At 49.2% G+C, this 12,769-nt stretch overlaps 1 pseudogene; it reads left to right on the forward strand.

Annotated features, from left to right (window-relative positions):
- Nucleotides 1-2,164: 2,164 nt before the first annotated feature.
- LOC109751575 (serine carboxypeptidase-like 7) overlaps nucleotides 2,165-12,769 on the forward strand; it is a 58,241-nt pseudogene continuing 47,636 nt past the window's right edge.

The raw sequence follows: 12,769 nt of genomic DNA on the forward strand, positions 1-12,769 counted from the left end.
TCAGCTACTAACCTTCTGTGCACAAGCTAGGAATCTCCTCCCACTATCCACTGAATCAAATGCCACCAGCTTCTCACACACACATGCATGCTCACATCTAGAACTCAAATCTGTGGCTAGGCCGCTCCATTCCAAGCACAAGATGGTGGCAGGTAGCTAAAACAAAAGTAAATCAGCTTCATTTGCTAACTACCAATGCACACCCAAAGAAAACCTACCAGAGAAAGAGATCTAACCTGCGCTTTGCTGCTGACTAACTCAGCGTCGGACGAGCTGCCAGAATCGCTCCAGGAAACCATGGCCACGAGCTGTGCAAATGCGTGTTCAAGGGTTCAAGGCAGGGGATGGGGGAAGGGAGCTTGCTGCCGGCGAGAGATAGAGGGAGAGCGAGAGGGAGAGCGAGAGGATGGATAATGGGGAACAGGAAGGAGAAAGGGGGACAACAACGGTAGGTGTGTGCGTGTGGGATGGGGGAACAAGAACAGCAACGGTAAGTAGTGTGGGTTGAATCGACAAAACAATAGGGGTCTTTGTGCAAAAATACCAGTGCTGGTTGATCCACCCTCTGGACTGCCACTTGTCGATATGTGATTCACTATGGACCAAAACATCACATAAGGGGTCAAGTTATGGGAGTCCTCAGTAACATTTTGTGAGTTTTGGACTAAATCATCACATCTTGTGCAAGTTTATGGATCCAGGGTGATATTACCTCTTTTTTTATCTACATGGATGCATTATTAGTTGGGTTCAATATGTACGCTCCATGCAAACATGTGCATGCGAGATTGCAGCGCAACACTGCATGCGAGATTGCACCGAAATATAGTATACGTGATCTTCGTCCGCACCTGTCGCTAACTTACAGTTGACTGGAAGGTAGTCGCGTCCTTTTCTTTTTGATGGATGTCCCATCTTAATTAAGACGGGTCATAAAACCTCCCAATTTTGTAATCAACTTCTGATTCCTGTGCGACCTATTGTATTATTTTACAAGATCCACATCCAAATCTGGGCTGTATAGGAGAAGCCGCTCTCGCGCTCGATTGGATACCATTTTGTGAGAAGCTGTACAGCGGTACTACAAGGGTATCGCTTTCCTTATTGCTCCCGAGTCTCGTCGTTCCCTTCGTTATGATTTTTCTACTGCTCTCGCTCACAGTTGGCTTAAGCTAACGACATCAATCTTGAACAAAACTAAAGGCATACCATCTCCATCCAACATGTGATAAAAAAAACAGCGGCGATGCCAAAAAAAAAGCCGTTTGGCGCATTTCGGGTCAGAAAACCACCTCCAACAGATGATGTATTTCTACTTGTTGATGAACAAAATTCGAGCTACCTCAAAATTTTAGCTCTAAGTGATGTATATTTGCAGCACCACTAGCGGCCGGAGGAAAACAAAAACGTCTGTGACATTAACCCAACCGCCAGTGTGAACTTTCACCGCCGTGCCACTCCATCCCGGCTCCGTGCTGGCCGATGCCGGCCACCGGCTGCCGCCGCCACCACTTCGCCAGCCACCGTGAAACCTACCGCCCCACCCCACCCCTCGGCGACCTCCTTCGCGGCGCCCGACCCGACCGAGCTCGTAACGCGGCCGCCCCACCCTGCCGCTCAGTGCCGTCTGCCATGGCTGCCCCGCTTTGTCGTCATCCCCGAGCTCCCACCATCGTCTAGAGCTCCTCATTGATATCACCGGCCTTCCACGACGTCGTCGTCACCATCACCATCCCCGCCTCCCGTCCTCCCCACCATCGGATTGTCATGTTTCATGTGGTTTTCAATTTTTGAGCATGACTTTTACATCATCTATTACGGCAGGAAAAAAAATCTGGTGCCCAAGAGTCTTCTCTCTCGTACGCTAAAACCATTTTTAAACATCAAACTTTTCATCATTTGTTGGAGATGCTCTAAGGAGGACGAACAAAACTACTGCTATCTATCCATCCCAGCATGGGCACAGCTCTTGCATGCAACAGATATAGAAGAGGGTTGCATTGGTAATGAATTGGCAGGCAGACCAAGCACGTGGATTGAATTAATGGCAGGTAGCAGATCTAGAACTAGAAGGACCCCGCGTTCAAACATGAGTTGTATAAGGTCGACAACAGGCAAGGAAAAGAGATGCCCGTTGGACACCATCTCGTGAGAAGTTGAGGTCATGGCTTTCTTGTTGTTCCTGAGTCTCATCGTTCCCCTCGTTGTGCTTCTTCTGCCGCTCTCGCGCTCAGAGACAGTGGTTGTTAGAAGGGAGAAAGAGAGATTTGGTGTTATAGTTGTTGTATTTCTTGAGCCTCGTGGGCATATATATAGGAGTACAATGATCTACTTGGAGTACATGACAAGCCAAAACAAATCCTAGTCTATCTTGTCTTTCCTAGTAATCAATATACTCAACATCCCCCCGCAGTCACAACGGTAGCGACGCGGATGGTGATACTCGAGAAGAATCCGAAGGCAAGCCGACGGACATCCCCCACAGTCATAACGGTCGATGCATCGCGGAAGTCGTGGCTGGAGTGAAACCCGATGGGGTTGCTCAAGCAAGGAGGTAGCCCTTTGTGCCGTTTGTCGAGGTAGCCGAGAGCTAAGTGGTGTAGCCGTAGTCGAGGTAGCCGTGCGAAGAACGCCGTGGTCGGTGTCGAGTCGGGGGTCGCCAGTGTCGAGGTAGTTGCCGTGGAGCCGCGGAAGAAGAGTTGCGGCAGCTGCAGCCTAAGGAGGCGGCGGCTAGAGAAGGAGCGCGGCGGTGGTGCTCGGAGTAGGCGATAATGAACCCAACAGCGTGACGAAGACTGGCGCGGACGGTGACGTTCCCGCGCGAAGGGAGGCAGCGCGGCACATATCACGTGGAAGTCAACGCGCGTGGACGGCAGTGTACCGCGGGCCGCAGCGTTACGACCCGAAGGGGCGACGCAACAGCGGCGGGCAGGTCGGGGCAACGGCGGGAAGACCTTAGGGCGGTTGCAGGGATCGCGTGCCACGCTCGCTACGGCCCGACGGGATGACGCAGCGGCAGCGCGAGGGTCGGTGCGGCCTCGGGGACGGCCTGGAGCGGATGGCCTTGGTGCAGCGGTTAACTGCGGGCCGCGGCACTATGGCTCGAAGGGGCGACATAGCGGCATTGCGTGAGGTGATGCAACCACGGGAACGGCCTCAGGGCTGCTGCGGGGATCACGTGTCGCGACACTACGGCCCGAAGGGGCAACACAGTGGCGGAGCAGATCGGTGCAGCCACGGGGAGAACCACGGGGCGGCGGCGCTGCGGCCCGACGGGGCGACGCACCGGCCGCCTGTTGCTCGATCGGCGGAGGGGCGCGCTGAACTCGGGGACAGGGCGGTGATGGCCGGCGTAGATCGACGAGCGGGCCGACGCGCGGACAGCGGACGTGAGGGGCCGCCTATCGCGCGAGGCTGCCGGTCGGGGCGACGAGTGGGCAGATGCGCGGATCAAAACGACCGGCGAGGGAGCGAAAAAACCCGCAAGGGCTCGGGGAAAAGACTCTCTAGGCCAGCAGGTCAACAGGACCGACGGACAAACCTAGGTACGGGCGGCGCGGCCCCCGGCGGCGGTCATGGAGGCCAACCACCCCGGGGGCGGCGTGCGGGTGCGGAAGCGGTGGCGGCTAGGGTTTAGAATCCGGAAACTGATACCATGTTAGAAGGGAGAAAGAGAGATTTGGTGGAATAGTTGTTGTATTGCTTGAGCCTCGTGGGCATATACGTAGAAGTACAATGATATATTTGGAGTATAAGACAAGCCGGAACAAATCCTAGTCTATCCCGTCTTTCCTAATAATCAATGTACTCAACAGTGGTGACCCATCTCCCAGCTTCCATGGCCGCCTTCCGTTTCAAATGGCGACCGGGTAAGCAAAGCTTCTGCCTCTTACTGTAAGCTTCCATGCTTCTTCTTTCTTTCTCTAAGGGCTCTTGTGCTTCTGTAGGTACATCAATGTGGACGAGGAGATGGGAACGGAGCTCTTCTACTACTTCGTGGAGTCAGAGAGGAGCCCCGACAGACCCCGTGCTCCTGTGGCTGACGGGTGGACCCCACTGCTCTAGCTTGATTTTCTACGAAGTTGGTGAGGCCCTCATCCTCCGTCTGACCGCCTTGTCTCTATGGGCTTACTAGCTAGTATAGCTTTGCTACAAGCATACTGCCGTTGCTGTCAATTACTAAATTCGATTGAGATAAAGAGTGAAGTTCACTTCCTCTCAGCTTGGAAATGTTTATCAGGTTGTGTTGACCGGTGTGCAATTTACAAGATACAGGGTACAAAGGCATATTTCTTTACTTACGTGCATGCAGGATCAATTTAGCAGTTGACCTGATCAATCTCTTCACAACCTGGATGTGCAAAATAATCACTCTCACGCAACCAATTTAGCGGTTGACCACATCACTCTCTTTCTTTATTAATTACTTGTCACATTATCTATTTTGTTTAAATATGTGTGATGTTATCACCTATATTACTCCCATTATGAGTAGTCTTAAATATGCTAACCTGATCAGACTCTTTACGATTCAGAGGTCAATCTTAGGCAAGAGGATAGCAAAGCACTAGTTGGCTTCCCCTTGCCCACCGAACTAGATCTGCTCCAACCCCCAACCAACCCGTGCAGATAAATTGAAAAGGATATCTCCGCAATTATGCTCCACGGCTGAAAGTAGCACATGTCAGACTAATAAAGGTTGGAGAATTAGCATTGAGGATCGTCAAGAAGTGAAGTTCCTTATCCAAGACCGTGTGTATCTGCAAACCACTCCTCTCAAAGGAACCAAGCATTGAGTTGGGACACAAAACATACATCAAGAGGGATGGATAGCGACTCCTCCTCCCTAGGCGACTCCTAGCCGACCTACACCGGTGGCCACCCCTTCCTGTAACACCCCGAGAATCATGCTACAGCAACTCCCTGTGATTAAGCTAATCATGTTGCTAAACAGGGCTTGATCACATTTGAATCACATTTCCTTTTCAAAACTCCTAGTTCAAACTTCAATTAAATTTAAAAGTGGAAAATAAAACTTTTCAAATGTCAAAACTAAAATGTTCTAAAGGTGACAAATAAATCATATGTAATATTGGTGGAGGAACCAAGTCTTTATAAAATGTTTAAATGCACCAAACTAATTAAATCAGTAGCTAAAACCATTAATTAAATGCCTTTTGTATTTTGTAAAATATTAAACTATATTATTTTGGGATGAAACTTTTTGTGGTTGTGACTTATTTGGTAACAACAAATTAGGTGCCATTTTGGTATTTTGCTAAAACAAAATAAAAGAGAAACTAGAAATAAAACAGAAAAGGAAAATAAATAAAAAAAAGGGCAAAAGGAAAGAAAACCCCCCCGGCTCCCCAAGGGCCTTGGCCCACTGGCCCAGCCGGCCGAATCGGTCCAGCGGCCCAGCAAGCCCCCTCCCCTTGTCGTCTTCCCCCCTCCTCGTCTGTTCACCCGACCGAGGGCGCACGCCCTCGCCGTCCCCGCCGGACCTGCTCGCCGCCCCACGCCGCCACATCGCCGAGGGGATAAGGATGAGTCCCCTAGGCCTCGTCGACAACCCTCGAGATCTTTCTCCCCCGCCTGCTCCTCTCCCTCGCTTTTCCATCTCGCCCGAGCACCATCATCGCCGCCGTTCGCCATTAACGCGGCCACCATGCTCCCCGCGCCTCGCCGAGGAGTCCAACAGCTCCGCCTGCTTCCTCTACTCCATCTCTGACCAAGGGTTCGAGCTCGGCGCCACCACAGCCCCGGAATCGAGTTCTTCCGCGCCTACGGTCGCCGGCGCTCCTCCGCCGATTGCCGACGCCCTGCTGCTCCTAAGCCACCACCGTGGCCTCCGTGTGCCTCCCCGGTGAGCAGTCTCTCCTTCCCCCTCTCTCAGCGCTGCCCGTAGATGCCCGTAGCCGCCACTTCCATTTCAGCCGAGCTTTTCTCCGCCGCGGTGCTCGTCGCCGTCGCTACCGACGATAAAGTGCTCAACCGAGCTCGTAGACGTGCTCCGGGCACCTCTAGGACCCCGTCGGACCCCTCTTTTGGGCATGTCGCAGCCTCTGTCGTTGTTCGCGATGACGCCAGATCACCGGCGTTCGCCACGGTCGACACCGCCGTCGATGTAACGCGCCACTCCGGTCGAGTTAGCCCATGGGACCGACGTAGATCGATGCGGCGTCGGACGCTCGATCGAACGCGCCTAGCCGCACCTCTCCTCATGCCCCGTAACGTTTTTCCGACGAAGTCCGGCGATGCTCCGCCGCGGAGATGGTCGCCGGCGTGTCTCCGGCGCCGCCCGCCGACGTGCCCCTCCGGGCCCCACCCCAGTGCCCCTGCCAGTGGCCCCCACGGGCCCCAGTTGACTGGGTTGACCCAGTCAACTGCTGACTGGGCAGGCCCAGTCACTGACATGCGGGCCCCGCCGCAAGAATTAAAAAAGGAAAAGAAAAAGAAAATGTTTTATAAATAAAAATAATTAGTTTAGCTAAACACTCACTGACATGTGGGGCCCATCCCTCTAATTATACTGTTAGATTAGTTTAATTAAGTATTAGACTAACAGAGGCTGACATGTGGGTCCCACTGGACCCACCTGTCTGGTTTGACTGGTCAGCCGACCTGTTGACTTGCTGACGTCAGCATTGCCTCATGCTGACGTCATAATTCATTTTTCTTAATAGAAATAATTCCAGAAATTCAAATAAACTTTGAAAATTCATATCTTTTAAACCGTAACTCGGATGAAAATGTTTTCTATATGAAAGTTGCTCAGAACGACGAGACGAATCCGAATACGCAGTCCGTTCGTCCACCACACCTCCCTAACCTATCGAACTAGCAACTTTCCCCCTCCGGTCCGTCTGTCCGAAAACGCGGAACATCGGGCATACCTCCCGGATGTCCCCCCCCCTTCACCGGTACCACCTACTGTCGCGTTAGGACACCCCTAGCACCGCTCACTGTCATGTCACGCATCGTCATGCTTATGTTTGCATAGTATTTACTGTTTCTCCCCCCTCTTCTCTCCGGTAGACTACGAGACCGACACTGCTGCTGCCCAGTTCGACTACGGAGTCGACGACCCCTCCTACTTGCCAGAGCAACCAGGCAAGCCCCCCCCTTGATCACCAGATATCGCCTACTCTCCTCTATACTGCTTGCATTAGAGTAGTGTAGCATGTTACTGCTTTCGGTTAATCCTATTCTGTTGCATAGCCTGTCATTGTTGCTACAGTTGTTTCCCTTACCTGTTACCCTACTGCTTAGTATAGGATGCTAGTTTTCCATCAGTGGCCCTACATTCTTGTCCGTCTGTTGTGCTATACTATCGGGCCGTGATCACCTGGGCGGTGATCACGGGCATATACTTGTATATTATATACATGGCACCTGTGATGACTAAAGTCGGGTCGGCTCGTAGGAGTACCCGCAAGTGGATCTTTGTGGCGGAGCGACAGGGCAGGTTGAGACCGCCTAGGTAAGAGGTGGGCCTGGCCCTGGTCGGCGTTCGCGGATACTTAACACGCTTAACGAGATCTTGGTATTTGATCTGAGTCTGGCCATTTGGTCTATACGCACTAACCATCTACGTGGGAGTAGTTATGGGTATCCCGACGTCGTGGTATCAGCCGAAGCTCTTTTGACGTCAGCGACTGAGTGGCGCGCGCCGTGTTGGACCGCTTTGACGTAACCGCCGTGATCGTGTGGGTTGCTAGGTCTGCTCGCGGCCGCGTTCGCAACGTGAAGGTGTGCATAGGGCGATGGGCCCAGACCCCTGCGCGCATAGGTTTAGACCGGCGTGCTGACCTCTCTGTTGAGCCTAGGTGGGGCTGCGACGTGTTGATCTTACGAGGCCGGGCATGACCCAGAAAAGTGTGTCCGGCCAATTGGGATCGAGCGTGTTGGGTTATGTGGTGCACCCCTGCAGGGAAGTTTATCTATTCGAATAGCCGTGTCCCTCGGTAAAAGGACGACCCGGAGTTGTACCTTGAGCTTATGACAACTAGAACTGGATACTGAATAAAATACACCCTTCCAAGTGCCAGATACAACCCGGTGATCGCTCTCTAACAGGGTGACGAGGAGGGGACCGCCGGGTAGGATTATGCTATGCGATGCTACTTGGAGGACTTCAATCTACTCTCTTCTACATGCTGCAAGATGGAGATGTCCAGAAGCTTAGTCTTCGACAGGACTAGCTATCCCCCTCTTATTCCGGCATTCTGCAGTTCAGTCCACTGATATGCCTCTTTACTCATATACCCATGCATATGTAGTGTAGCTCCTTGCTTGCGAGTACTTTGGATGAGTACTCACGGTTGCTTCTCTCCCTCTTTTTCCCCCTTTCCTTTCTATCTGGTTGTCGCAACCAGATGTTGGAGTCCAGGAGCCAGACGCCACCGTCGACGACGACTCCCACGGCACTGGAGGTGCCTACTACTACGTGCAGGCCGCTGACGACGACCAGGAGTAGTTAGGAGGTCCCAGGCAGGAGGCCTTGCCTTTTCGATCGTTGCTACTTTTGTGCTAGCCTTCTTAAGGCAAAACTTGTTTAACTTATGTCTGTACTCAGATATTGTTGCTTCCGCTGACTCGTCTATGATCGAGCACTTGTATTCGAGCCCTCGAGGCCCCTGGCTTGTATTATAATGCTTGTATGACTTACTTATGTTTTAGAGTTGAGTTGTGATATCTTCCCGTGAGTCCCTGATCATGATCGTACACATTTGCGTGCATGATTAGTGTACGGTCAAATCGGGGGCGTCACAAGTTGGTATCAGAGCCGACTGCCTGTAGGAACCCCCCTTCCACACTCCTTGGCCGAAGTCGAGTCTAGACATTACAAAAACTTTTACTAACATGGCTGTGTGGCTTACGGGCCCACGTCGCCATTGGGTGGTAGTAGGATCTTTTATTCCTCAACCTATACTCTGGGACTCTGACATCTCTTCTATTCGGGTTAAATGAATTTTGTTAAATCTAACATTAGGATCTCGTTATCACTTTCACCCGGAGAGCCCCTTTATTACTGATGATCGTCTGCTGCACGTGAAGACCCTGAAGATACTCTCCGCTGATAACCCGAGAACTTGTGTTCATCGCTTTTGCAATTCCCTTTCATCGATAAACTCCTATGGATAACCACGTATACTTGCCATTCATACAATATTTCCCAGTTGATCTTGTTATTGCAAGATACCTCGAAATTCTCTCTGTTGTTCCGAGAATCCTTTGAGCTTACTGCCTTGCTGTTCTTTGTCACCTGAATACCCCTACGGATAATTCTCGCACTTACCGAGTATCCGGTCTTCCCCAGTTGATTTAAGTATTCCACAATAGTCTTCAAAATACTATTCGATCTTCCAAAAATCTTCAGGAGCCTGTTGCTCTTGGAGTTCTTGCTTACTAGCATTATGATTAGTCCCATAAGTCTCGAAATCTTATTGGCACCCTTTGTCATTATCTTTTTGAGTCCGTTAATTCAATTTGTTGCGAATGCTCGCAAACCTCAATCATATTCTAGAATTCATTCTTCCGGCTCAGTCGCCATTCTAAATGTGAGCTGGATCTCGACCTATCAAATTGCCATCGATGGTACCCCTAAGCCTACTCAACTTAACCATCCTTGCTCAGAGCGTTGCTTCTGACCCCCTGATTTGGAAATCATAATTCCTTTGCATTTGAACTTTGAGTTAGTCAGTTGTTTCTATAATCAGATCTCCTTACATTCTTCTTCCTCTGGTTGGGTACTGATGCTCACATCAGATCCCTTGTGGACCACCAGACCCTTTTGTCGGATTTTATCCGACAATGTCCTCCAGATTAAATAAGCTTGTGAGCTTTTCCTCGGATACATGATGCCTTTGGTAAATTGTATCCTCTGCTTTGTCGACCGTGCTCTACTTCTGAGCTTGTGTTATTTACTCCTGAAGTTTGTAGTCTATCTTTCTTCGATGCCCCGATGGGTTGAACCTATGCCTTCCTTAATCTGTGTGAACCCGAAAGATTTCGCGGGACATACTTATCTGGTATTGCACCAGGTAAAACTTTCGACATCTAATGTCATTATCAAAATACGAGAGGCGAAGGGAAGGTTATGCATTGAAGAAGTGGGAGTCGACCTTGAACTTTGTGTTCATGCCCATGGACACGATGTAGATCTTATCACTAAAAGCTTCTCTTAAATTAATTATTCCCTTGGTATAAGTTCATCTTATATCTGGGATCTGGCCTTTTTCAATCGTGGTTCCGACCATGTTCTCCTTTAAATACCATTTCTTGGACAAGTTAAATCACTTGTCTCCTGCAGGTCAATACGCCTGCCCAACCTCTATTATGATCTACCTTGAGTGTTACCCCTGGTATCTCGGGGATATCTTACCATTGCACTACATCTTATAAATTTTGATGAAGTACTACCTTACCTTGTCTTTGTCACTTCATGGGCTCTGGGTTGTTTGTCAACTGAGAACACCGAATAGTGAATCAAGTCCGCACTCCGATTCAATAACTCTAGGTAATTTTCGTTGCTTACGAGTTTAATAATCATTAAATCATTCCTAGCCTGATCGGCTATATCATTAGCGTGCTAAATTTTAACTGTGCTACCTGGTCCTTAACCCCGTAACACAACTTTCGATGATGAGCTAAGCCTACGCCGATCTTCCTCTCATACCATTTCACCTGGAACAACAAGCTTGAGTTCAAGCGTGTGTCCTAATCATGGTTCCAATAACCGTCCGCTTCATTATTCCTTCGACTTGATGACATCGCCGATCGATTACCTCTTCATAAATTCTCGCTACAAATGTGTCGTGAACATCATCAACATTCTGAGCTCTTCCAAGATATCTATCGAATTCTGGATGAGAAATACCATCCTTGCCCTCGATGATTTGTTTTATCATCGACCATTTTATTGCCTTCCATTCAACACAAACTTGTTCGTGTTTTGTGTTGTACCTTGATTTCCTTGCTATCTAGCTTATGATATGTTCTACCCTGGAGTATTACCATCTTTTATGTCAAGAATGTCGTAAGAATCTCACCACCTCGTATGACATCTTGGTACAGTGATACTTCTCCCCATCACCATTCTTTCTTGGTCCCCGTGTTGTTTCTAAAAGGAATACCGACCAATGGTCTGTGATGTGTAAATTCTAAACTTCTAGCAACCCTATTGCTTTGAAGTTATTGGTCTATAGTTTCATTCTACGTCTAGGGCTTAATGAATCATCATTCGGACATTGTTTGTGCTACCTAGCCCATATTTCGGGTGCACATTTCAACCAATGTTTAACTGTGTATGTTTTCCTCGAGCATACATCATTAAGTCATTCGATCTAGCTAATGTTATCTCCTTGTTCACATAGTGATGGAAATCCATCTTTTGGGAATCTCAATGGAGTGTCGCTGAGTCAATCAGTCACCTCCTCACCTCTCCTTGATGTAACGATGAACCCTTGTCCAGAACTCGCTTCCATAGTTCATCTCCCGAGAATCTCCGCTATCGTTTCGACAATTTGTGTTGCACCTTTCTTCTCAGGCATCCTGAGTCTGAGTTACCCTGACACCAATCAGATCTGAATCTCGGACAGATATGATGGTTGGAACATATTTCCAAGAGTTATAACATTGACCTATTTATGACCCGGTAAGGTGATGATACCCAGCACACCTGGCGGGAGGACCTATTGTTATAAGTTTTCCCTTCAGCAAGGTTATCTATTCTTCCATGAGGAAATTGTAAGACTTATTCTATAAGTTGTTCCTGATGGATCCTTTTTGTTTCCAAATTCTGATCTTCACCTGTTGACCATGTCAATGCTATCTCAAAGCATGTCTATGGTACTCCGATTTTCAACAGGAACATTTGAAGCCCAATGCTAAATGTTTCCTGCTCAATTATCCAAACACCATTGTATGGGTAATGTCATGAAATTGTCTCTCCCGTACCTAAAGAGTTTTCTACATTATATCATGTCATGGATATCATGCTCTGCTTGTCCTTGGAAAGGATATAACCTTGAAATATGTGTTTAAACACATTTTCCTTTCCATTCTTCTGTTTAATCTGATAATCATATTTTCCTTTCCATTGTTTGGTTTAACTTTTCTGGTGGACTATATGATCTAAGCAGTATTAATTCCCTGCTTGTGCAAACACCTCGGTGTACAACTCTGTCAGTAAGACCCTGTTACTATTGTTGGTGACATTCCGGTAACCACCGATGGACGAAAACTTTGCCTATTGGTCCGCCTCGTTTCAACGAGCAGGAAAATGGTTCTCTTCGTCCCTCGCCCTTGGTACCGACGATGTTGCTGACATATAACTGACAGGTTACCCTCTGACATGCCTTGCTATCATGATCGTGCAAGATGTCACCGCCCTTCCCACTTTTAACCCACATGGTGGGCCCATAACCCACAGTTCCACAGGATCGAAACCTGACTCTTATGTACACCCCCTGTTTTCAAGGTTGTTCCTCGCACCTGGCCTCGTATGTAATTCACAAGCCACCTTCAGGTCTGATATCGGACACAATACTTATGCCCGTTGCTTTGACCCTTTCACGCCCTATAACAGGCATCGAACGATTGCCTGCCCGCTCGAAACTTCCCAGGTTACCTCCTTACTTTGCTCTCGATATTTTCTTAAGTTTCGATTCGAGGGTTACCTTTCGCCACCTTCCTCGATGCTGTCGACCCGATAGACAACCTTGTCGAGGCCCGTTCTCCCAGAATGCCCACCCCTTATTCTTTC

Source organism: Aegilops tauschii, chromosome 5 (assembly GCF_002575655.3).
Source record: "Aegilops tauschii subsp. strangulata cultivar AL8/78 chromosome 5, Aet v6.0, whole genome shotgun sequence".
NCBI classification, from domain to species: domain Eukaryota; kingdom Viridiplantae; phylum Streptophyta; class Magnoliopsida; order Poales; family Poaceae; genus Aegilops; species Aegilops tauschii.